Genomic DNA, 26,445 nt, shown 5'->3' with positions numbered 1-26,445 from the left:
CACCATGCTTGACAGATGGCGTCAGGCACTCTTCCAGCATCTTTTCAGTTGCTCTGCATCTCACAAATGTTCTTCTGTGTGATCCAAACACCTCAAACTTGGATTCGTCTGTCCATAACATTTTTTTTCCAATCTTCCTCTGTCCAACGTCTATATTTTTTTGCCCATATTAATCTTTTCCTTTTATTAGCCAGTCTCAGATATGGCTTTTTCTTTGCCACTCTGCCCTGAAGGCCAGCATCCCAAAGTCGCCTCTTCAATGTAGACGTTGACACTGGCGTTTTGCGTGTACTATTTAATGAAGCTGCCAGTTGAGGACCTGTGAAGCATTGATTTCTCAAACTACAGACTCTAATGTACTTGTCTTGTTGCTCAGTTTTGCAGCGGGGCCTTCCACTTCTCTTTCTACTCTGGTTAGAGCCTGTTTGTGCTCTCCTCTGAATGGAGTAGTACACACCATTGTAGGAAATCTTCAGTTTCTGGGCAATTTCTCTCATGGAATAGCCTTCATTCACTAAGAACAAGAATAGACTGTCGAGTTTCACATGAAAGTAGTTTTTTTCTGGCCATTTTGAGAGTTTAATGGAACCATCAAATGTAATGCTCCAGATTCTCAACTAGCTCAAAGGAAGGTCAGGTTTATAGGTTTTCTAATCAGCCAAACTGTTTTCAGCTGTGCTAACATACTTGCACAAGGGTTTTCAAGGGTATTCTAACCATCCATTAGTCTTACACAGTTAGCAAACACAAAGTACCATGAGAACACTGGAGTGATGGTTGTTGGAAATGGGCCTCTATACGCCTATGAAGATATTGCATTACAAACCAGACATTTGCAGCTAGAATAGTCATTTACCACATTAACAATGTATAGAGTGTATTTCTGAATCATTTAATGTTAGCTTCATTGGAAAAAAACTGTGCTTTTCTTTCAAAAATAAGGACATTTCTAAGTGACCCTAAACTTTTGAGTGGTAGTGTATATACAGTATATACTGTATATATATATAGATAGATAGATAGATAGATAGATAGATAGATAGATAGATAGATAGATAGATAGATAGATATATTGGGCAGCACGGTGGCGCAGTGGTTAGCACTGGGGGTCCTGGGTTCTAATCCCACCTTGGACAACATCTGCAAAGAGTTTGTATGTTCTCTCCGTGTTTGCGTGGGTTTCCTCCGGGTTCTCCAGTTTCCTCCCACATTCCAAAGACAATACTGATAGGGGATTTAGATTGTGGGCCCTATCAGGGACAGCGATGATGATCTGTGCAAACTGTAAAGCGCTGCGGAAATGTTAGCGCTAAATTAAGATTATTATTATTATTATTATTATATATATATACATATACACAGTGGGTATGTAAAGTATTCAGACCCCTTTACATTTGTTTTGTTTCATTGCAGCCATTTGGTAAATTCAAAAAAGTTCTTTTTTTTTTTCTCATTAATGCACACTCTGCACCCCATTTTGACTGAAAAAAACAGAAATGTAGACATTTTTGCAAATTTATTAAAAAAAAAGAAAAACTGAAATATCACAGGGTCATAAGTATTCAGACCCTTTGCTCAGTATTGAGTAGAAGCACCCTTTTGGGCTAGTACAGCCATGAGTCTTCTTGATAATGATGCAACAAGTTTTTTACACCTGAATTTGGGGATCCTCTGCCATTATTCCTTGCAGATCCTCTCCATTTCTGTCAGATAGGATGGTGAACATTGGTGGACAGCCATTTTTAGATCTTTCCAGAGATGCTCAATTGGGTTTAGGTCAGGGCTCTGTCTGGGTGCTTAGGGTCATTATCTTGTTGGAAGGTGAACCTTCAGCCAAGTCTGAGGTCCAGAGCACTCTGGAAGAAGTTTTCATCCAGGATATCTCTGTACTTGGCCGCATTCATGTTTACTTCAATGGCAACCAGTCGTTCTGTCCCTGCAGTTGAAAAACACCCACAAAGCATGATGCTGCCACCACCGTGTTTCACTGTTGGGATTGTATTGGGCAGGTGATGAGCAGTGCCTGATTTTCTCCACACATACCACTTAGAATTATCACCAAAAAGGTCTATCTTCGTCTCATCAGACTAGAGAATCTTATCTCTCATAGTCTGGGAGTCCTTTATGTGCTTTTTAGCAAACTCTATGTGGGCTTTCACATGTCTTGTACTGAGGAGAGGCTTTGTTGGGCCACTCTGCCATAAAGGCCTGACTGGTGGAGGGCTACAGTGATAGTTGACTTTATGGAACTTTCTCCCATCTCCCTACTGCATCTCTGGAGCTCAGCTACAGTGATCTTGGGGTTCTTTATTACCTCTCTCACCAAGGCTCTTCTCCCATGATTGCTCAGTTTGGCTGGACGGTCAGGTCTAGGAAGACTTCTGGTAGTCCCAAACTTCTTACATTTAAGGATTATGGAGGCCCTCTGTGCTCTTAGGAACCTTGAGTACTGCAGAAATTCTGTTGTAACCTTACAGTAATAATGGCCACTCGTTTTTCTTTACTTAGCTGCTTTTTTCTTGCCATAATACAAATTATAACAGTCTATTCAGTAGGACTATCAGCTGTGTGTCCACCAGACTTCTGCACAACACAACTGATGGTCCCAATCCCATTTATAAGGCAAGAAATCCCACTTATTAAACCTGACAGGGCACACCTGTGAAGTGAAAACCATTTCCGGTGACTACCTCTTGAAGCTCATCAAGAGAATGCCAAGAGTGTGCAAAGCAGTCATCAAAGCAAAAGGTGGCTACTTTGAAGAACCTAGAATATAAGACATATTTTCAGTTGTTTCACACTTTTTTGTCAACTATATACTTTCACATGTGTTAATTCATAGTTTTGATGCCTTCAGTGTGAATGTACAATTTTCATAGTCATGAAAATACATAAAAATCTTTAAATGAGGTGTGTCCAAACTTTTGCTCTGTACTGTGTAAATATATATATATATATATATATATACTCACACACATAATACCATATCTAAATATATATCTACTAAAAATATATATATATGCAGTGTAGTCAGTATAACTCTAGTTATACAAAAGTTACAGACTTCAGCTTGTATGATCAGAGCATTTTGCATGTGTGGGCCACGTGGGACAGAACAACCCATCTTTGATCAAAAGATTTATATGTGTATATATGCACACACATATATATACTGTAAATATGTATACACACACATATTCAAGAATGGATTCAATGCATATGTCTCTAGCTGCACAACTAGTGGCACCACAGCAGCTGGATGCCACAGAGTGCAAACCCCTGCATTACAGCATTCTTTGGGTATGTGCACACATTGCAGATTCGTGTGCGGATTTTTCTGCGCAGATTCAGAAAAATCCGCAGGTAAAATGCCCAGTTTTTGTGCAGATTTCATCTGCGTTTTTACACCTGCGGTTTCCTATTAAGGAACAGGTGTAAAACGCTGTGGAATCTGCACAAAAAATTGACATGCTGCAGAAACGAAACCGCAGCAAATCTGAGCGGAATTTTCCGCAGCATGTGCAGAGCGGACTTGGTTTTCCATAGCTTACCATGCTACTGTGAAACACATGGGAAACAGCTGCAGATCCGCAGCGTCAAATCCGCTGCAGATCCGCAGCCAAATCCGCAACATGTGCACATACCCTAATTGGTGATTTTATGCAACTATTCTGCTATTATAGTCTGCTATCTTTAATTAAACACTGGGTGGCGCTGTATTGTTATTGTGGCTATGCTTGGGGTAGATTTATATGCAGTGTGGTAGCTTTTAATAATGTTTGCAGGAACATGTGCCTTCAAGTTGGTTTGAGACTTCTGTGTACCACATATAAATATAAACTCTCCAAAATGTCTTGCCTTTAGTTACTTCTATATTAGGCAATTTGTTTGGGTTAGATTTATATAAAGGGGCAGATTTAGGCCTATTTTTCTGATACTGTAAACATTAGGACCTTTTAAAATGGCAGTTTTGGCCCCATTGAACACTGTTATCAACAGCACATCTGCAGTTCACAGGGGCAATGTGCTGCCATTTGATTGAGCCCTTTCTTTCATATCGGCATAAATGATACAATCATCAAAACAACTAGTGTTTTGCTTGTTCGCCAAGTGATTTCTGACTTGTTTGCACAGATCAATAACATGGAAATAATCTGGAGGTCAAAAAACTAAGCCTGATTGCAACAGATACAGGTAAGCCAAGCCTAAACTAGGCAGTCTTAAAGCTTGTATATACCTGTCGACCGCAAATATTAAATGACGGTTGATCAGCTATATACTAGTCGAGCAGTGGTTGTTTAATGGTCTGTTTAGGTAAGCCAACATAAATTCTACTCAGAACTATTGTTAATGCGAGTGTTCTGGGAGCAGAATTGTTGTAATTCAGCCACATTGTAAATTTGGTTTCTAAAAGTGTGAATTGAAGAGCAAAAAGAATGGAAATCCGATAGTAATTGTGGCACATGACATGTGTGAACGGCTTCTCGCTCAATTTCAGTCGGAATTCTGGCGCATTTTATTAACTACATTTTTGCCATAGAATTTTTAATGCATTTATTTACATAGCTGCACAGGTTGAAAAATTACATAGGTCCATCAAGTTCCACCTTTCTCCACCATTTATACATTCTCTGTTGCTTGATGCAGAAGTATAAACCGGAGTAAGACTTTGTCATTGGTGCAGACCCTGACTGAGCCCAATGCTTAGGACCATGGCACGTAATACAGACCACCTTGCCCACATCATTATGCAACAAAAGATTTCACAAAGTTTTGTTCCTGATCTTTACACCATGACAGATACCTTCTCAGTATTACATACAAAGTGCTTTAAAGATATAATGAAGATGTCCTTAAAGAGCTTGTGTGTGTCATCTGAGTCTTAATATAGTCGATGTAGCTATAAAAACCAAGACTTTTAGGGTATGTTCACACATTGGGTATTTAAAGTAGATTTTTCGGCAACAAAAACCACAGTGTTGGCAAGATAAATGTGCAAAAACACACATTTTTACGAGTATTTTTATGCGTTTTTACTTGCTTTTTTCCTAGTCATTTGAACAGATGAAAAATGTTGCAAAAACTCTAAAAGAATTGGCATACATTAGGTTTAATAAAACGCTTATATATCCCCAAGGAAAAAATAAGCAGCAATCACATGAGATTTCAGAAATCTCATTTACTTTGCTGGTACAGTAAAGTACAGCATTTTTTACTCTTGAGGTGCAGAAAAAACATGGCAAAAATGCAGCATGTGAACAAGCCCTTAGGCTGGATCTTAACAAATTTTGCCTCCTAAGAAGCCAAACAAAGTCTGGTTAGATAAGGAATAAAGTGTGTCTACGACCGGTGGCAATAGAAAGGTTTCAGGGGCAAATCTGGAGTGTGTCCTGGGGTAGTAGTCACACAAGTGCATGGAACCTGAAGGTAGCCACGATTTACAAAAGAAGATACCAGTATTGGATTTTCACCTTACGTGGGATGGCACTGATACAGTATTTTCATTAGGGCCGAAGCTTTAAGTTATCCTTCTGAATGTTGTCAGTCTCATGCTCTTTAAGATGAGAAGGAAGGATTGGGTCTATTGGATTTTAACATGCATGACAGTGTATGGCTCAACTTGTTTCACTGAAACTATCTCCTATATTAATTTATTTATTTTTCTCCCCACAGTCTCCCATACCCCTTAACTTATAATAATGATACACAGGAGACTTTCTTTTTTTGATATAATTGGCCACAGTGGCCATTTATTAACAAACAACTATAACTAATGAAAGAATTGGGGGAGGTCCTTGGGCTACAAAATCTGGCACATGCATAACAAAGTATTTTTAATATAATTATTTTACCCTCAGCTGTAACTCCAAGCTCTAGGGTATCACGCCACAATCAGTGGTAAAAGAACACTATCACTTGCTCCCAGGGTACACCCCCATCCAGAGCCCCACTAAGTGCCAGATCAGCCAAACAGTAATTCCATCATGAGGGGAACCATCTCTGTAAAATCCCCCCCATAATAAATTCCACCAACCCCAAGGATCCCCCCACCATCCCCATAGCCACTGCGACTCACAGAAAAGATTTTTGACTTTAAAGGGAACCTATCACCCCGTTTTTTAAAGATTAGATAAAAATAGTGTGAAATAGGGGCAGAGCTGGGCTTTACATTAGTGCCTTTTTGGTGCCTTTACACCCCCGTTAGGCTGCCGAAATACCTTTGTGAAGTGGCCGTTTTGTCCTGTCACTCAAGTTGGTCAGGTCGGATGGGCGTGGTCACAGCGCTGTTTCTCCCCCAGATCAGGCTCATCATTACGTTGGTGGCGTAGTGGTGTGCGCATGTCCAAGGTCCCGAATCCTGCACAGGGGAGTGAAAATAGCAGCGATGTCCGTTATTTCATTGGTGGTCGGTGAGAGAGTTCGCATCTCGGCTTCACGAAAATGGCCGCCGCGATAGCCATCTGCGCACGCGCGGATGCCCGCGGCCATTTTCCTGAAGCCGCGGCCAGCAGAGCGCCGCTTCTGCGCACGCGCGGCCAAAGCAAGATGGCCGCGCCCACCGACCACCAATGAAATAACGGACATCTCTGCTATTTTCACTCCCCTGTGCAGGATTCGGGACCTTGGATATGCGCACACCACTACTCCACCAACGTAATGATGAGCCTGATCTGGGGGAGAAACAGCGCTGTGACCACGCCCATCCGACCTGACCAACTTGAGTGACAGGACAAAACGGCCACTTCACACAGGTATTTCGGCAGCCTAACGGGGGTGTAAAGGCACCAAAAAGGCACTAATGTAAAGCCCAGCTCTGCCCCTATTTCACACTATTTTTATCTAATCTTTAAAAAACGGGGTGATAGGTTCCCTTTAAACATAAGTCCAAATCATACAATATAACAACATATACAGTTAGGTCCATATATAATTGGACAGAGACAACATTTTTTTAATTTTGGTTATAAACATTACCACAATTAATTTTAAACAAAACAATTCAGATGCAGTTGAAGTTCAGACTTTCAGCTTTCATTTGAGGGTATCCACATTAAAATTGGATGGAGGGTTTAGGAGTTTCAGCTCTTTAACATGTGCCACCCTGTTTTTAAAGGGACCAAAAGTAATTGGACAATTGACTCCAAGGCTTTTTCATGGACAGGTGTTGTCATGTCGGATGCTGTTCACACTAGGGCGTCCGACAGACAGCAGTAATTCCACTTACGTCCACTACACGCTCAGTGGCGTCGGCTAGATTTTATCCAGTTTGCTCGGGGTTAATCTAACTGGTAATCAGGATGGAGGCTGGGTCACGCCCACGGCCTTTAAATAGTTGCAATGGACTTTGGGCGTCGCCGATTATAGCTTGTGCTTTATGCCTAGTGATTCCGGTCTGGAGTGGTGGTCTTGTTGTAGGAATATCGTATCTGGTGGTGTATAATCCTTTGTCATATTCCTCCATCCTATTTGTATTTGTTTTGCCCTGTGCACATTATAGTGTATTCCTGTGTGTCTGCGGCGTGGTGAGTTTTTCAGTTTTCCCTGTCTGTGCTTTCTGTGGGGATTGGTGTGTGGTCTCTTCACTGGGTGGAGGTTGGTGGTTTCAGCTTAGGGCTGAAACAGGAGTAAGGGTCAGGCCTGGCGGCCCAGACATGCACACCTTTAGTGTAACTTCTGGGAAAGGGACAGACAGGGTTTCCCTAGCCTGAGGGATATCGCAGGGGCCCGGGTAACCAACCTTAGTCTACCCAGTTCCCCGTGACATTATAATCGGCCTAAAAGAAAAAATATATATATATATATATTTTTTTTTTTTTGTATGTCATGGATCCCATGACTTCCATTAACCGCCAGTTGAGGGCGCTGTTCATACAGGTCACTGAATTGAAGGGGGCAGTTCAGCAACAGGGTCTTGTGGTATCTAATGTGCAAATGGAAACTGCAGGTAGAGTTGCAGAGCCAAAAATCCCTTTACCTGAGAGGTTTGCTGGGGAACGCAGTAAATTAGTTGTTTTCCGTGAAGCTTGCAAATTGTATTTTCGTATGCGCCCGCTTTCCTCAGGTAATGAGGCTTAGCGTGTGGGCTTGGTTTTGTCATTACTGAACGGAGACCCCCAAGCATGGGCATTTTCATTACCTTCTGATTCAGCTGCATTTAACTCAGTAGAGAGTTTTTTTTCTGCTCTTGGACTCATATATGATGATCCTGACAGATTAGCTCTAGCAGAATCTAAAATACGCGCTCTCTGCCAGGGGGAGCGAATGGCGGAGGATTACTGTTCTGAATTTCTCCGCTGGGCGGTGGACACACAATGGAATGACCCGGCGCTGCGGAGTCAGTTTGTATGTGGGGTTTCGAGAAGGGTTAAACAAGCCCTTCTGATGTATGAGACTCCTGCTTCTCTAGAGTCTGCCATGAGTCTTGTTGTCCGCATTGATCGCCGTTTGCGTCAGGGGGCGCTAGAGACGCCGCCTATGGGGGAGGTTGTAGGTGCACGTGAGGTTGCTGCAGTTGAGCCCACGGAGTCTATGCAAATCGCAGGGGTGTCGCGTCATCAAGCCCCCTCGCTCAGGAAGCAGGGACTGTTTTTGCTGTGGTAAAAAGGGGCATTATGTAAATGCTTGTCCTCTGTTTTCTAAAAAAAAGCGCAACGGCGCAAAACTACTAAGCTCAGAGGGTGTGGAGGAGGCCAATCTGAGCTTATGCATATCCTCCATGGTGGTCTCTCAATGTATGCTCCCTGTCAGAGTTATGGTCGCTGGCAGAGAGCTGCCAATCACTGTTTTTGTGGATAGTGGTTCGGCCACTAATCTCATTGATGAGGAGTTTGTGTACACGGCCGGGTTCACGGTCGAAAAATTGCCTCATCCTATCCGGGTGGTCACCATCAATGCTACCCCTCTCCCACAGGGGGAGATTACTGAGTTTGTGGCTGAGGTTAAACTCCACATTGGGGTCCTACATTCTGAGCAGGTTACATGTAGGGTGCTCAGTAATCTTCCTGCACAAATGGTTCTGGGTTTTCCATGGTTATCTATGCACAACCCGGTTATTGACTGGAAAACTCAGGACATAATTCAGTGGAGTGGATTTTGCCAGGAGAATTGCCTGGCCACATGTGTGTCCGCTGTGACTCCAAGCATTCCTGAGTCACTGCTGGATTTCGCGGATGTGTTCTTAGAGAAGGGTTGCTCAGAATTGCCACCACATCGCCCCTATTACTGTACTATTAGGTTTAAACCAGGGGCTAAATTGCCGAAAGCAAGGATGTTCAACATCTCTGGTCCTGAGAGGCAAGCTTTAAAAGATTACATTGCTGAGAGTCTGAGCAAAGGGCACATCAGGCCTTCGTCCTCGCCGGTGGCAGCGGGGTTCTTCTTCATTAAAAAGAAAGATGGCGGACAACGCCCGTGTCTGGATTTCAGGGAGTTAAACCAGATTACGGTTCGTGATCCATACCCTATGCCACTGATACCTGATTTGTTCAACCAGGTGGCTGGTGCTAAGTGGTTTTCCAAGCTTGACCTCAGGGGGGCTTACAACCTCATAAGAGTCCGTCAAGGTGATGAGTGGAAGATAGCTTTTAATACTCCTGATGGTCTTTTTGAAAATTTGGTGATGCCATTTGGGTTGACAAACGTGCCTGCAGTTTTTCAACATTTCATAAATGATGTATTCTCGCATGTTCTGGGGAAATTTGTTATTGTGTACCTAGATGACATTCTCATTTATTCATGCAACCGTGATACTCATTTAGAGCATGTGAGGCAGGTGTTACAGCTTCTCAGGGAAAATAAGCTCTATGCAAAACTTGAGAAATGTGTATTTTCGGTTGAGGAGTTGCCTTTCTTGGGTTATATTGTGTCTGCTTCTGGGTTTAAAATGGACGCCGCCAGGGCCGGCTCCAGGTTTTTGAGGGCCCCGGGCGAAAGAGTCTCAGTGGGCCCCTTTTAGGCTAGGTTGGTTCACATTGCGTTAGGGCAATCCGTTTAGCGCATAGCGCTAGCGGATTGTGCTAACGCAATGTCACTTTAGGGATCGCGTTTGCCGATCCCGCTAGCGCAGATGCCCGAATATGGCACGCGCAAGCGATGCGTTGGCGACCCGTTAGCACATTGCTGTCAATGGGTGCGTTAATGGACCCGTTACATGGCGTTAAGTGCGACAACTTTGCCATGTAACGGAGTCCGCTAGCGGACACCCATTAACGCAATGTGAACCTAGCCTAACACATACCATGATTTATGATGCACAGATACAGCAGAGAAATATAGGTATAGTACAATATATTTCACTTCTTACATGAGTGATAGCTATTGTAAATTCTGCAGTATATATATACAGGACAGGAGGAGTGGTACTGTGTGGTGTATATATACAGGAGGAGAGGTGCTGTGCGGTGTATATATACAGGAGGAGAGGTGCTGTGTGGTGTATATATACAGGAGGAGAGGTGCTGTGGAGTGTATATATACAGGGGGAGTGGTACTGTGCAGTAAATATACAGGAGGAGTGGTGCTGTGCAGTATATATATACAGGGGGAGTCGTGCTGTGCAGTATATATATACAGGGGGAGTGGTGCTGTGCAGTATATATATACAGGAGGAGTGGTGCTGTGCAGTATATATATACAGGAGGAGTGGTGCTGTGCAGTATATATACAGGAGGAGTGGTGCTGTGCAGTATATATATACAGGGGGAGTGGTGCTGTGCAGTATATATGCGGAGCGCCCCCACACCGCCGCAGGGCCGAGGGGTACCCGGAGCCAGGCCTCTGGGATCTCAGTCCTGGGGTTGTCATGGTGGCTAGACCCGGTCCGTGGCCCTGTCTGTCAGTGGGGGACGTCCGTTGTAAATAGGTGCTGTTAACGGTGGTGTAGCGGTGCAGTTGTGGGGTGCAGGTCGCGGTAAATAACGAGGACACCAGGTTGCAGTCTCTTTACCTCTTTACTGGAGATCTCTCGGTCCTCAGTCCGGAATCCGGCCCACCAGGCTGCGCAAGTCCGGCCGGTCCAATGGCACCTCCAGAGTTCTCCTCACAGGTGGAAATCAGTGCCTTCCTTCTTAGCGCTTTGTGTTGTAGTCCTTCCCTGCTGTGCTTACGGAAAGTACCCCACAACTGTTGTGTCTGTTTCTTAAGTTCCCTCACAACTCGATTAACTGATCTTCTGCTAATCTTCCGTCCCTTCCTGATGTTACAGTAAGAACGGCACCCATTTGTCAGGTAGGCCTGGAGTTCTTCCGGGACCCTAGAGACGCCCCTCTCCCGCAGTTGCCCCCCAAGACTTCATAGGTGATATGTGGTAGACAGCCCGCCTGAGACTGACTGTCCTGCCGCTGTTTGGAGTATGGCTTAAAGCTGTATATTATTCCACTCCCTCGGCGTTCCGGCCACCGGTAATGCGCCTCAGCAAGGTGCTGCCTCTTTCAACAAAACCCCTGCTGGTATTCTCCTTCTGCTTGATTTCGTTTCTCACTCAGCACAATCTATCTCGCTTCTAATCCTTTCTTAGGGCACCGCCGCTATTCTGAGCAGGCACGGTCCCGTTACGTTCTTTCAATGCCAAGCCTCTGCCAGGATCCCACCCCTGGCAGAGACCCTACTGTCTCTTCCTCCACAACACCCTCTCTCACTAGGTGTTGCTTCGTTCGATCCAGTCAGCTTTCTCTACTAACTTCCTGCCTGACCCCCAGTTTACCCACTATGGTGGGGAGTGGCCTAATGAATAGCACCCTTAGCTCCCCCCGGAGGCCCAGCTGTGAAACATATTGGTGTCTGTGATACCTGATTGGAGGAACTCCTTCAGTGCCATCGAACGCACCATGGCTCCCCTTAGTGGCGGAGCCACAGTACTGCAACGACCAGGACTCTGGGGCGCTGCACTCCCCCCTGGTTAAACACAGTACTCCGGGACTGGGAAGAAAACAACAATACAGGTTAGCAAAAAGACATACAAATTTGTTGAGTGCAAAACAATAAGCATACTTGAACAGGCTTCCCTTTATGGGAGGTGAGGACACTTTTAACGTTACAAAACATAATCAAATATCATAGCAACAGGCTACAATTAACTCTCATTACCCAACAGGGTATTCTACTAAGTGCAAATGCTGGAACAATAAATTAACATTGCCTTTAAGAAACATACACTCTTAGTTTATCAAAGGCCTTCCTATAATCACATTACAGGGCAAGGTAACTTCACATTCTCCTACTTTGAACCTGCAGGACCGCCTGTCCCTATGGCACCAGACCTACTGCCTCTCCTTTCTTTTACAGGACCGCCCTGTTCAGCCAGGGCCTACTGCCTTTCTCTACTATACATAGTATAGACATAACATTCCCTTTAATTTGAGAGCATGGAGCCCACTCTGCTTGGCTCCTATAAGGACTCACTCACTAACCCCTACGGGTCTACTTTCTGTCCTTAGTAACGAACTAACTTTCTATGGGGATGCAGGGTTTACCTTCTATCCTCACCTTCGTTATTACTTCTTTACTTTCAGTTAAACGGAACTCTACATCTACCCCTACGGGCTTTCTGCATCTTTCTCTTCAAAGAACATTATCTAGGTTTCACATTTTAAACAAATTAAACACACATAACTTTTCCATGAAAAACAGTTACATTTTCTTCAAAGCATTATCTCGACATTACTGTTCTAAAACAGTATCACTTTCAAGTTCAATTCTAACCTCCCCTTTAAGAGGAGATCAAGTCTTTCTGAGGTAGCTCTTCTTCTCAGCCTACCAGTCCATGCAAAGGCTCCGGAATGGTATCTTCGCAAAATGTCTTTAAACAAAACCAGTAGGAAGCACCTTTAAGAAGGCGCAAACTATTTACAAGAAAGTTCAAATCATGCACAGTCCATGATTCCGCAGTTTGTGAAACTTTGTGCAAAACTTCAAGAAAACAACAATAGTGACCCCGGGTCAACAAAGGGGTCACCTTTTTAAAGTTTACCCTGGACGGGTTTAGCAGCAACTTAAAGAACAAACAGTAACTATTTACATTTTCAGGTTTCCGAGGTTTACTCTTGCTCAGGTGGCTTGGGCTCCTGCCCCCCGGCCACTGTGGTGCCAGTGTCCGCGGTTCGAACGTGCAGATGAACTCGACTGGCCAACTCAGTGGCCGCTACCAGGCGCACTGTCGCGATGGTGACAAGGTCGGGTGCTCCTGGGACCAGGTCCGAGGTGGTAAGGGTCGCGGCTCCAAACATACACCGCCGAACATTCCGTGCATACCACCCGAGCGGGTTCTGGTGGCGGCTGTAGGTCACCTGATCCCCCTTTTGCAATGGTTCTCCACTTCAGCCACAGCAGGGAGCCCTCACGTTACAGTGCGCAACAAAAACGTCAGTATCCAATCCCGGCTCGTGTATGAGGCCCCACCCCCTTCTTGCATGGTAGGCCAACACAGTGCCCCGCCTTATCACATCTCTGTCATCCCATGCCGGAGGGGATTGTTGTATTTTCGATGGACCCATCGGCTCGGCCTCTTTCCGGCCTTTCCACTGTAGAATCAAGCACTGTCTATATTGTTCCCACGTAAGCACCGCAAGAGTGGACCCGTTCTCCTGGGATCCATCTGTCCCAACCCAGGGGCTGTCCCACCGAAGAACTACTCCATCTAGACTCACATCCACGGGCTCTCCCACTCTAGTCGACAGCGGTGGCACCATCCTCCCCAGGTCACCAGGGGATAACACCATTAACCCTGCCGAGAAGGGTCGACCTTTACTGAGATGGAGGTGGGTCGTGGAAGCGGACTCGGGAGGGGGAGCAGGGGCGTCTTCCGTACCTACGCCTGATATGGTTCCACCGATGTCGATCCGGTCCGCCGACAAGAACGCTGGAGTCGGCTGCTGCTCGGACCGCGGCTCTTCCGATGCGGCCCCCGAACGCTGCTCCGCTCGCTGTGGTTCCTCCTCCACGGACTCCAAGGTCAGGGTTGGTGGACTCAGCTCTGCTATCTGCTCCAGGAGTTTCAGGCCCTCCGGCTGCAGGGGACATAAGTCCGTCTCCGGTGAAGAGGGGCAAGCCGGAGTCGCATCTTCCTCGCTCAGGCACTTGCTGTTCATCATCGCTGCCTGATAGTCGGTGGCAGTGCATGCACCTGACTCCGCCATTTCTCCGAGGTCGGGCTTCTCCATCTCCTGCTTCCCGCCGTTGCAAATCAGGAGGTTGTCTTCTGCTTTGGGGCAGGTCATCTCCTTGCAGCCCGAAGCGCAGAGGGCGGTATCCATTTCTCGCGCCATTCTGGTAGTCTCCTCCCATAGCACGCCCTCCTTCTTCTCCAAAGTAGCAATGGCGGCGGCTTTTGGCGGGAACTTCTATTGGTCAGTGGTAGCACACAGTCTCTCAATAAAGCCACAGTTCATGCACAACAAATCACAGTCTCTAGGCACACATGACCTGATTCTTCAGGCTTAAGTAGATCCTGTTCGTGACGCCAAGTTGCGGAGCGCCCCCACACCGCCGCAGGGCCGAGGGGTACCCGGAGCCGGGCCTCTGGGATCTCAGTCCTGGGGTTGTCACGGTGGCTAGACCCGGTCCGTGGCCCTGTCTGTCAGTGGGGGACGTCCGTTGTAAATAGGTGCTGTTAACGGTGGTGTAGCGGTGCAGTTGTGGGGTGCAGGTCGCGGTAAATAACGAGGACACCAGGTTGCAGTCTCTTTACCTCTTTACTGGAGATCTCTCGGTCCTCAGTCCGGAATCCGGCCCACCAGGCTGCGCAAGTCCGGCCGGTCCAATGGCACCTCCAGAGTTCTCCTCACAGGTGGAAATCAGTGCCTTCCTTCTTAGCGCTTTGTGTTGTAGTCCTTCCCTGCTGTGCTTACGGAAAGTACCCCACAACTGTTGTGTCTGTTTCTTAAGTTCCCTCACAACTCGATTAACTGATCTTCTGCTAATCTTCTGTCCCTTCCTGATGTTACAGTAAGAACGGCACCCGTTTGTCAGGTAGGCCTGGAGTTCTTCCGGGACCCTAGAGACGCCCCTCTCCCGCAGTTGCCCCCCAAGACTTCATAGGTGATATGTGGTAGACAGCCCGCCTGAGACTGACTGTCCTGCCGCTGTTTGGAGTATGGCTTAAAGCTGTATATTATTCCACTCCCTCGGCGTTCCGGCCACCGGTAATGCGCCTCAGCAAGGTGCTGCCTCTTTCAACAAAACCCCTGCTGGTATTCTCCTTCTGCTTGATTTCGTTTCTCACTCAGCACAATCTATCTCGCTTCTAATCCTTTCTTAGGGCACCGCCGCTATTCTGAGCAGGCACGGTCCCGTTACGTTCTTTCAATGCCAAGCCTCTGCCAGGATCCCACCCCTGGCAGAGACCCTACTGTCTCTTCCTCCACAACACCCTCTCTCACTAGGTGTTGCTTCGTTCGATCCAGTCAGCTTTCTCTACTAACTTCCTGCCTGACCCCCAGTTTACCCACTATGGTGGGGAGTGGCCTAATGAATAGCACCCTTAGCTCCCCCCGGAGGCCCAGCTGTGAAACATATTGGTGTCTGTGATACCTGATTGGAGGAACTCCTTCAGTGCCATCGAACGCACCATGGCTCCCCTTAGTGGCGGAGCCACAGTACTGCAACGACCAGGACTCTGGGGCGCTGCATATATATACAGGGGGAGTGGTGCTGTGCAGTATATATATACAGGGGGAGTGGTGCTGTGCAGTATATATATACAGGGGGAGTGGTGCTGTGCAGTATATATATACAGGAGGAGTGGTGCTGTGCAGTATATATATACAGGAGGAGTGGTGCTGTGCAGTATATATATACAGGGGGAGTGGTGCTGTGCAGTATATATATACAGGGGGAGTGGTGCTGTGCAGTATATATATACAGGGGGAGTGGTGCTGTGCAGTATATATATACAGGAGGAGTGGTGCTGTGCAGTATATATATACAGGAGGAGTGGTGCTGTGCAGTATATATATACAGGAGGAGTGGTGCTGTGCAGTGTGTATACTTCAGCAGCTCAGCTGCAAATACAGGGAGGGATATCATTGCACTCACTCAGGCTCGGACCTCCTCCGGAATCTGCAGTTCAGCAGTGCAGCCAGCCCGGGGCCAAGAGCAGAGCAGGAGAATGTGCTCTCTCTCCGCCCACAAACAGTCACGCTGGCTGCTTTCTCTTAACCCCTATGTGCCTGGCCCTGCACTGACCGAGTGAGAAGATGCTTGTGCTGTATCTATGACAGCGTGAGTGGGCCCTTCCCATCTCGCCAGGGCCCCGGCACTTGCCCGGGTGCGCCGGGTGCTGACGCCGGCCCTGGACGCCGCTAAGGTGCAAGCGGTGCTGCATTGGGAACGGCCTGATAACCTAAAAGCTCTCCAGCGGTTCCTTGGGTTTTCCAACTATTATAGAAAGTTTATCAAAGATTTTTCTACCATTGCTAAACCGCTTACTGACATGACGAAAAAGGATACCAATTTCTCTGCCTGGCCTCAGGCTGCTGTGCGCGCATTTGAATTTCTGAAGAACAGTTTTGCTTCGGCCCCCATTCTGGTGCAACCGGACATATCAAAACCATTTACCGTGGAAGTCGATGCGTCTGAGGTTGGAGTGGAGGCGGTGCTGTCACAAGGCTCATCCTTGGGCGAGTTGCGTCCTTGCGCCTACTTTTCCAAGAAGCTGTCGTCTGCCGAACGTAATTACGATATCGGCAACAGGGAGTTGTTGGCTATCAAGTTGGCTTTTGAGGAATGGCGACACTTTTTGGAGGGGTCGGTCCATCAGGTTACAGTTATCACCGACCATAAAAATCTGCTGTATTTGGAGTCAGCCAAGCGTCTGTCCCCCAGGCAGGCTCGATGGGCATTGTTTTTCACGCGGTTCAACTTTTTTGTTACGTACCGACCTGGGTCTAAGAACACTAAGGTGGATGCTTTGTCCAGGTGTTTTCCGGGGGGGAGGACCTCGGGAAGATCCAGTACCCATCCTCCAAAAGGGTGTAGTGGTCTCGGCTCTCACGACCGAGGTTGAGGCTGAGATTGCCGAGGCTCAGGTGGAGGTACCACCAGAGCTTCCCATTAACAAATCGTTTGTACCACTCCATCTTCACCTAAAGGTATTGGGTGAGCATCATGATGCTGTTCTGGCTGGCCATCCAGGGGTTAGGGGTACCTTGGATTTGGTGTCACGTCAGTTTTGGTGGCCCAAAATCCAACAGGACGTGGTCTCATACGTATCACGTGCGCTAGGGCTAAGACGTCCCGCTCTCGTCCTGCTGGCACACTACATCCTCTCGGGGTACCCAGTAGGCCATGGACGGAGATTTCCATGGATTTTATCACAGATTTGCCCTCCTCTGCTGGGAACACGGTCATTCTGGTGGTTGTTGATCGGTTCTCAAAGATGTCGCACTTTGTGTCTTTGCCTTCATTGCCTAACGCTAAGACTCTGGCTCAGGTTTTTGTGCAGGAGGTGGTCAGACTTCACGGGGTCCCATCTGACATCGTGTCTGATAGGGGTACTCAGTTTGTGGCAAAATTTTGGAAAGCTTTTTGCTCACGGCTGGGGATCAAGTTGTCGCATTCTTCTGCGTTTCATCCTCAGTTAAATGGTCAGACCGAGCGTATGAACCAGAATTTGGAGCAGTACTTACGCTGTTTTGTTCCTGACAATCAGGAGGAGTGGTCGACGTTCCTTCCTTTGGCTGAGTTTGCTATAAATAATCACCGTCAGGAATCGTCTGGGGAGTCCCCGTTCTTTTGTGTTTACGGGCTCCATCCTCAGTTTTGTACTCTGCGTCAGGGGGGATCTACTGGCGTCCCGGAGGAGGACCAGTTAGGAGCACAACTGTCATCCGTTTGGAAACAGCGCTTGCTAAGCGTAGGTGCAAGGTACAAACGAGTGGCTGACAGTAAACGTGTGACAGGTCCGGACCTGAGTGTGGGTGACTGGGTGTGGTTGTCCACAAAAAACATAAAACTCAAGATTCCATCCTTGAAATTGGGTCCAAGGTTTATTGGTCCATTTACGGTTGCCGCCATCATTAACCCGGTAGCCTACCGTTTGGCGCTCCCTATGGTATATAAAATACACAACGTGTTCCACAGATCTTTATTAAAAAAGGTGGTGGGTTCTGTGGACACGGCGCCTATGCCACCTCCAGTCTTGGTGGATGGCAATTTGGAGTTTGAATGTTGTGAATTCCGCTCTTGGGCTCCCTCCGGTGGTTGTAAGTAGCACTTTTGTGAATTCTGCTCTTGGGCTCCCTCCTGTGGTTTTGAGTGGTATAGCTGCTTCTTGGATTTAGTATCAGCAGCTGCTTCCACTTACCTTCTTTCTGCTCGGCTATTTTAGTCTGGCTTTATCCCTCAATCAATGCCAGTTGCCAATTGTTCTTGCCTGGAGGCACGGCTCTTGGATTTCCCTGACACTCTGACCCGTTCAGCAAAGCTAAGTCCTTGCTTGTCCTTTTGCAGTCCACTTGTTGTGGACTTATTGTTCAGCACATTTATGTTTTTGTTCATTTGTCCAGCTTATCAGTATGTATCTATTAAGCTAAGCTGGAAGCTCTGGGCTGCAGATTTTGCCCTCCACACCTTTAGTCAGGTGTGGAGATTTTTTGCATATCTCTGCGGTGGACTTTTTCTAGTTTTTATTACTGACCGCACAGTGTTTCTTTCCTTACTGTCTATCTAGCTAGAATTGGCCTCCTTTGCTGAATCTTGTTTCATACTACGTATGTCATTTCCTTCTCCTCTCACAGCCAATATTTGTGGGGGGCTGTCCTATCCTTTGGGGATTTTCTCTGAGGCAAGATAGCTTTCCTGTTTCTACCTTCAGGGGTAGCTAGTTCTCTGGCTGTGACGAGATGTCCAGGGAGTGACAGGAACATTCCACGGCTACTGCTAGTGTTGTGTTAAGATTAGGGATTGCGGTCTGTATAGTTACCACCTGCCCAGAGCTAGTCGCATGTCGCTCCTAAATTACCAGTCCATAACAGTGCAACTGGCCAAGAATGAGTTGAATGCATCTCAAAAGAAGGAAAAGAAAAAGAGTTCTGAGCCATTTTTTTTTTCTTTAGTCTGTTTTGTCTTTTTCCTTCCTCTTAATCTCTGGGTGGATTTGGGTGCAGACATGGATGTTCAGGGTTTGTTTTCTCGTGTGAATCAGCTTGCTGCAAGAGTTCAGAGTATCCAAGATTATGTTGTTCAGACTCCAGCCTTAGAGCCTAGAATTCCTACTCCGGATTTGTTTTGCGGGGATAGATCTAAGTTTTTGAATTTTAAAAATAACTGCAAATTGTTTTTTGCTCTGAAACCCCATTCCTCTGGTGACCCCACTCAGCAAGTTAAAATAGTTATTTCTCTGCTGCGTGGTGACCCTCAGGACTGGGCATTCTCCCTTGAGTCAGGGGATTGCTTAATGTAGATGCATTTTTTCAATCGCTCGGATTATTGTATGACAAACCTAACTCTGTAGAGCATGCTGAGAAAACACTTTTGGCCCTGTGTCAGGGTCAGGAAGCGGCAGAATTGTACTGCCAGAAATTTAGAAAATGGTCTGTGCTCACTAAATGGAATGAGGATGCTCTGGCAGCAATTTTCAGAAATGGTCTTTCAGAAGCCCTTAAAGATGTTATGGTGGGGTTCCCCACGCCGGTTGGTTTGAGCGAATCTATGTCCCTAGCCATTCAGATTGATCGGCGCCTGCGCGAGCGCAAGGTGGTGCACCATATGGCAGCGTCCTTTGAACAGAATCCTGAGCCTATGCAATGTGATAGGATTCTGACTAGAGCGTAACAGAGGGGATACAGATGTCAGAATGGGCTGTGTTTTTACTGTGGTGATTCTGCTCATACTATATCTGTTTGCCCTAAGCGTATTAAGAGGGTCGCTAGATCTGTTACCATTAGTACTGTACAGCCTAAGTTTCTCCTGTCTGTGACCCTGATTTGCTCATTGTCATCTTTCTCTGTCATGGCATTTGTGGATTCAGGCGCTGCCCTGAATTTAATGGACTTAGATTTCGCCAGGCGCTGTGGCTTTTCTTTGCAGGCTTTGCAGAGTCCTATTCCCTTGAGGGGTATTGATGCTACACCGTTGGCCAAGAATAAACCTCAGTATTGGACTCAGCTGACTATGTGCATGGCTCCAGCACATCAGGAAGATTGTCGTTTTCTGGTGTTGCGTAATTTACATGATGTTGTTGTACTGGGTTTTCCATAGTTACAAGTACACAATCCAGTGTTGGATTGGAAATCGATGTCTGTGACTAGTTGGGGTTGTCAAGGGGTACATAGTGACGTTCCTTTAATGTCAATTTCCTCTTCCCCCTCTTCTGATGTTCCTGAATTTTTGTCAGATTTCCAGGATGTATTCGATGAGCCCAAGTCCAGTTCCCTTCCTCCTCATAGGGACTGTGATTGTGCTATCGACTTGGTTCCTGGCTGTAAGTTCCCTAAGGGCCGACTCTTCAGTCTGTCTGTGCCAGAGCATGCCGCTATGTGGAGCTATGTTAAAGAGTCTTTAGAGAAGGGGCATATTCGGCCGTCTTCGTCACCATTGGGAGCAGGATTCTTTTTTTGTTGCCAAGAAGGATGGCTCCTTGAGACCCTGTATTGATTATCGCCTTCTTAATAAGATCACGGTCAAATTCCAATACCCTTTACCTTTGCTCTCTGATTTGTTTGCTCGGATTAAGGGGGCTAGTTGGTTTACCAAGATTGACCTTCGAGGGGCGTATAATCTTGTTCGTATTAAACAGGGTGACGAATGGAAAACTGCATTTAATACGCCCGAAGGCCACTTTGAATACCTGGTGATGCCTTTCGGGCTTTCTAATGCTCCTTCTGTATTTCAGTCCTTCATGCATGATATTTTTCGCAATTATCTTGATAAATTCTTGATTGTGTATTTGGATGATATTTTGATTTTTTCCAATGATTGGGAGTCTCACGTGAAGCAGGTCAGGATGGTATTCCAGGTCCTTCGTGATAATGCTCTATTTGTGAAGGGGTCTAAGTGCCTATTTGGGGTCCAGAAGGTCTCTTTTTTGGGGTTTATTTTTTCTCCTTCGTCTATAGAAATGGGTCCTGTTAAGGTCCAAGCCATTCATGACTGGGTTCAACCCACATCTGTGAAGAGCCTTCAGAAATCTTTGGGCTTTGCTAATTTTTATCGCCGTTTCATTGCCAACTTCTCTAGTGTGGTTAAGCCCCTGACCGATTTGACGAAGAAGGGCGCTGATGTGGCAAATTGGTCCTCTGAGGCTCTGGAGGCTTTTCAGGAGCTTAAGCGCCGATTTACTTCTGCCCCGGTCTTGCGTCAGCCTGATGTGTCTCTTCCTTTTCAGGTTGAGGTTGACACTTCTGAGATTGGGGCAGGGGCCGTTTTGTCACAGAGGAATTCTGATGGTTCCTTGATGAAACCATGCGCCTTTTTCTCCCGAAAGTTTTCGCCTGCAGAACGCAATTATGATGTCGGCAATCGGGAGTTGTTGGCTATGAAGTGGGCATTTGAGGAGTGGTGACATTGGCTTGAGGGAGCCAAGCACCGCGTGGTGGTCTTGACCGATCATAAGAATCTGATTTACCTCGAGTCGGACAAGCGGCTGAACCCTAGACAGGCTCGATGGTCCCTGTTTTTCTCCCGTTTCGATTTTGTGGTCTCGTATCTTCCGGGATCTAAGAATGTTAAGGCGGATGCCCTCTCTAGGAGTTTTTTGCCTAATTCTCCTGGAGTTCTTGAGCCGGTTGGCATTCTTAGAGAAGGGGTGATTCTTTCTGCCATCTCCCCTGATTTACGGCGGGTGCTTCAGGAATTTCAGGCTGATAAACCTGAGCGCTGTCCTGTGGGGAAGCTGTTTGTTCCTGATAAATGGACAAGTAAGGTAATTTCTGAGGTCCATTGTTCTGTGTTGGCCGGTCATCCTGGGATTTTTGGTACCAGGGATTTGGTTGCTAGGTCCTTTTGGTGGCCTTCCTTGTTGCGAGATGTGCGTTCTTTTGTGCAGTCCTGTGGGACCTGTGCCCGGGCTAAGCCTTGCTGTTCCCGCGCTAGTGGGTTGCTTTTGCCTTTGCCTGTCCCTGAGAGGCCCTGGATGCATATTTCCATGGATTTTATTTCGGATCTTCCTGTGTCTCAGAGGTTGTCTGTTATCTGGGTGGTTTGTGACCGGTTCTCTAAAATGGTCCATTTGGTACCTTTGTCTAAATTGACTTCCTCATCTGATTTGGTTCCATTGTTTTTTCAGCATGTGGTTCATTTGCATGGCATTCCGAAGAATATTGTGTCTGACAGAGGTTCCCAGTTTGTCTCCAGGTTTTGGCGTTCCTTTTGTGCTAGGATGGGCATTAATTTGTCTTTTTCTTCGGCGTTCTATCCTCAGACAAATGGCCAAACTGAGCGAAGTAATCAAACCTTGGAAACCTATTTGAGATGCTTTGTGTCTGCTGATCAGGATGATTGGGTGGCTTTCTTGCCGTTGGCCGAGTTTGCCCTTAATAATCGGGCCAGTTCGGCTACTTTGGTTTCGCCTTTTTTTTGTAATTTTGGTTTCCATCCTCGTTTTTCTTCAGGGCAGGTTGAGCCTTCTGATTGTCCTGGTGTTGATTCCGTGATGGACAGGTTACAGCAGATTTGGACTCATGTGGTAGACAATTTGACGTTGTCTCAGGAAAAGGCTCAGCGTTTTGCTAACCGCCGTCGGTGTGTTGGTCCTCGGCTTCGTGTGGGGGATTTAGTCTGGTTATCTTCTCGTCATGTTCCTATGAAGGTTTCTTCCCCTAAGTTCAAGCCTCGGTTTATTGGTCCTTATAAGATTTCTGAGATTATCAATCCAGTATCTTTTCGTTTGGCCCTTCCAGCCTCTTTTGCCATCCACAATGTTTTCCATAGATCGTTGTTGCGGAGATATGTGGTACCTGTGGTTCCCTCTGTTGATCCTCCTGCCCCGGTGTTGGTTGCGGGGGAATTGGAATATGTGGTTGAAAAAATTTTGGATTCTCGTTTTTCGAGGCGGAGGCTTCAGTATCTTGTCAAGTGGAAGGGTTATGGCCAGGAGGATAATTCTTGGGTGGTTGCCTCCGATGTCCATGCCGCCGATTTGGTTCGTGCTTTTCACTTGGCTCGTCCTGATCGGCCTGGGGGCTCTGGTGAGGGTTCGGTGACCCCTCCTCAAGGGGGGGTACTGTTGTGAATTCCGCTCTTGGGCTCCCTCCGGTGGTTGTAAGTAGCACTTTTGTGAATTCTGCTCTTGGGCTCCCTCCTGTGGTTTTGAGTGGTATGGCTGCTTCTTGGATTTAGTATCAGCAGCTGCTTCCACTTATCTTCTTTCTGCTCGGCTATTTTAGTCTGGCTTTATCCCTCAATCAATGCCAGTTGCCAATTGTTCTTGCCTGGAGGCACGGCTCTTGGATTTTCCTGACACTCTGACCCGTTCAGCAAAGCTAAGTCCTTGCTTGTCCTTTTGCAGTCCACTTGTTGTGGACTTATTGTTCAGCACATTTATGTTTTTGTTCATTTGTCCAGCTTATCAGTATGTATCTATTTAGCTAAGCTGGAAGCTCTGGGCTGCAGATTTTGCCTTCCACACCTTTAGTCAGGTGTGGAGATTTTTTGCATATCTCTGCGGTGGACTTTTTCTAGTTTTTATTACTGACCGCACAGTGTTTCTTTCCTTACTGTCTATCTAGCTAGAATTGGCCTCCTTTGCTGAATCTTGTTTCATACTATGTATGTCATTTCCTTCTCCTCTCACAGCCAATATTTGTGGGGGGCTGTCCTATCCTTTGGGGATTTTCTCTGAGGCAAGATAGCTTTCCTGTTTCTACCTTCAGGGGTAGCTAGTTCTCCGGCTGTGACGAGATGTCCAGGGAGTGACAGGAACATTCCACGGCTACTGCTAGTGTTGTGTTAAGATTAGGGATTGCGGTCTGTATAGTTACCACCTGCCCAGAGTTAGTCGCATGTCGCTGCTAAATTACCAGTCCATAACATTTGAAGTCTCCAAGGTGGTTGACTCTGGTGTAGTGCGCTGCACATTACAGTACCTGGTACACTGGCGTGATTATGGGCCGGAAGAGAGGTCCTGGGTAACAGCCTTGGACAAACATGCGGACCGGCTGGTCAGTATGTTACAGCGCCGCCATCCGGACAAGCCGGGTCCTATAAGTCGAGAGGGCTCTGGGGTCCCTCGTAGAAGGCGGGGTACTGTCATGTCGGACGCTGTTCACACTAGGGCATCCGACAGACAGCAGTAAATCAACTTACGTCCACTACACGCTCAGTGGCGTCGGCTAGATTTTATCCAGCTTGCTCGGGGTTAATCTAGCTGGTAATCAGGTTGGAGGCTGGGTCACGCCCACGGCCTTTAAATAGTCGCGCTGGACTTTGGGCGTCGCCGATTATAGCTTGTGCTTTATGCCTAGTGATTCCGGTCTGGAGTGGTGGTCTTGTTGTAGGAATATCGTATCTGGTGGTGTATAATCCTTTGTCATATTCCTCCTTCCTATTTGTATTTGTTTTGCCCTGTGCACATTATAGTGTATTCCTGTGTGTCTGCGGTGTGGTGTGTTTTTCAGTTTTCCCTGTCTGTGCTTTCTGTGGGGATTGGTGTGTTGTCTCTTCACTGGGTGGCGGGTGGTTGTTTCAGCTTAGGGCTGAAACAGGAGTAAGGGTCAGGCCTGGCGGCCCAGACATGCACACCTTTAGTGTAACTTCTGGGAAAGGGACAGACAGGGTTTCCCTAGCCTGAGGGATATCGCAGGGGCCCGGGTGTTGTGAACTCTATTTTTGGGCTCCCTCTAGTGGTCACAAGCGGTACTGTGTAGTGTTGTCTTTCTGCAGGTTGGCAGCATCAGCTGGTTCGTTATCCTTGGTTGGTTTCCTATTTAGCCCACCTGGATACTCAGTTCCTTGCCTGCTCTCAATGTATTCAGTGCTCTTCAGATTCCTTGTGACTACCTTGCTCCCAGTCTCTCCAAGACAAGCTAAGTTTTTGTTTGTTTATTTTTTGATTATCAGCATTCATCATCATGTTTCTTGTCCAGCTTGCTAAAATGTGATTTCCTCGCTTGCTGGTTGCTCTAGGGGACTGAGTTTCTCCCCCCACACCGTTAGTTGATGCGGGGGTTCTTGAAATCTCAGTGTGGATATTTTGTAAGGGTTTTTTACTGACCGCACAGACCCCTTTTCTATTTTCTGCTATCTAGTATTAGTGGGCCTCATTTGCTGAATCTGCTTTCACCCCTGTGTATGTGCCTTCCTCTTACCTCACCGTTATTATTTGTTGGGGGCTTCTACATCTTTGGGGATTATTTCTCTGGAGGCAAGTGAGGTCTTTCTTTCTCTCTAGGGGTAGTTAGTTCCTCAGGCTGGCTCGAGACGTCTAGGATTTTAGACACGTTCACCGGCTACCTTTAGTGTGTTGGATAGGTTCAGATTTGCGGTCAGTCCAGTTTGCCACCTCTCTAGAGCTTGTCCTATGTTTTGTTACTTAGCTGGAGTATTTTGTGATCCTCAACCACTAAGGATCATAACAGTAGAGCAGGCCAAAAAGTGTTTAATGCATCGCAGAAGTGGGATAAAAAGAAGACCGGAGTACATTTTTTTTTTTCCTCCCGCTTTTCCTTTGCTGCAGTCTGTTTAGCTTCTTTCATCCCCTTGAACCCTGGGTGGTTTTGAGCTCAGCTGCAGACATGAATGTTCAGACTCTGGCTTCTAGTGTGGATCATCTTGCTGCACGGGTGCAAAGTATTCAGGATTTTGTTATTCATAGCCCTATGTCTGAACCAAAAATACCCATCCCTGAGTTGTTTTCTGGAGACAGATCTAGGTTTCTAAATTTTAAGAATAATTGTAAGTTATTTCTATCTCTGACACCTCGTTCCTCTGGTGATTCCGCTCAGCAAGTTAAAATTGTTATCTCCTTGTTACGTTGCGACCCTCAAGATTGGGCTTTCTCTCTGGCGCCAGGAGATCCTGCATTGCTTAATGTAGATGCATTTTTTCTGGCTCTTGGACTGCTTTATGAGGAGCCTAATCTTGAGAATCAGGCAGAAAAAGCGTTGCTGGCTATCTCTCAAGGTCAGGATGAAGCAGAGGTGTATTGTCAAAAATTTCGGAAATGGTCGGTGCTTACTCAATGGAATGAGTGTGCCCTGGCTGCAAATTTCAGAGAAGGTCTTTCTGAGGCCGTTAAGAATGTTATGGTGGGGTTTCCCACCCCTACAAGTCTGAGTGATTCTATGGCTTTAGCCATTCAGGTTGATCGGCGTTTGCGGGAGCGCAAATCTGCTCATCCTTTGACGGTATTTTCTGAACAGAGACCTGAGTCTATGCAATGTGACCGAACTCTGACCAGAATTGAGCGACAAAGTCATAGACGTCAAAATGGGTTGTGCTTTTACTGTGGTGATTCTACTCATGTTATCTCAGCATGCTCTAAACGCTTAAAAAAAATCGCTAAACCTGTCACCA

This window comes from Ranitomeya variabilis, chromosome 1 (genome assembly GCF_051348905.1).
Source record: "Ranitomeya variabilis isolate aRanVar5 chromosome 1, aRanVar5.hap1, whole genome shotgun sequence".
NCBI lineage: Eukaryota > Metazoa > Chordata > Amphibia > Anura > Dendrobatidae > Ranitomeya > Ranitomeya variabilis.
Note: the sequence above shows the minus strand (reverse complement) of the source record.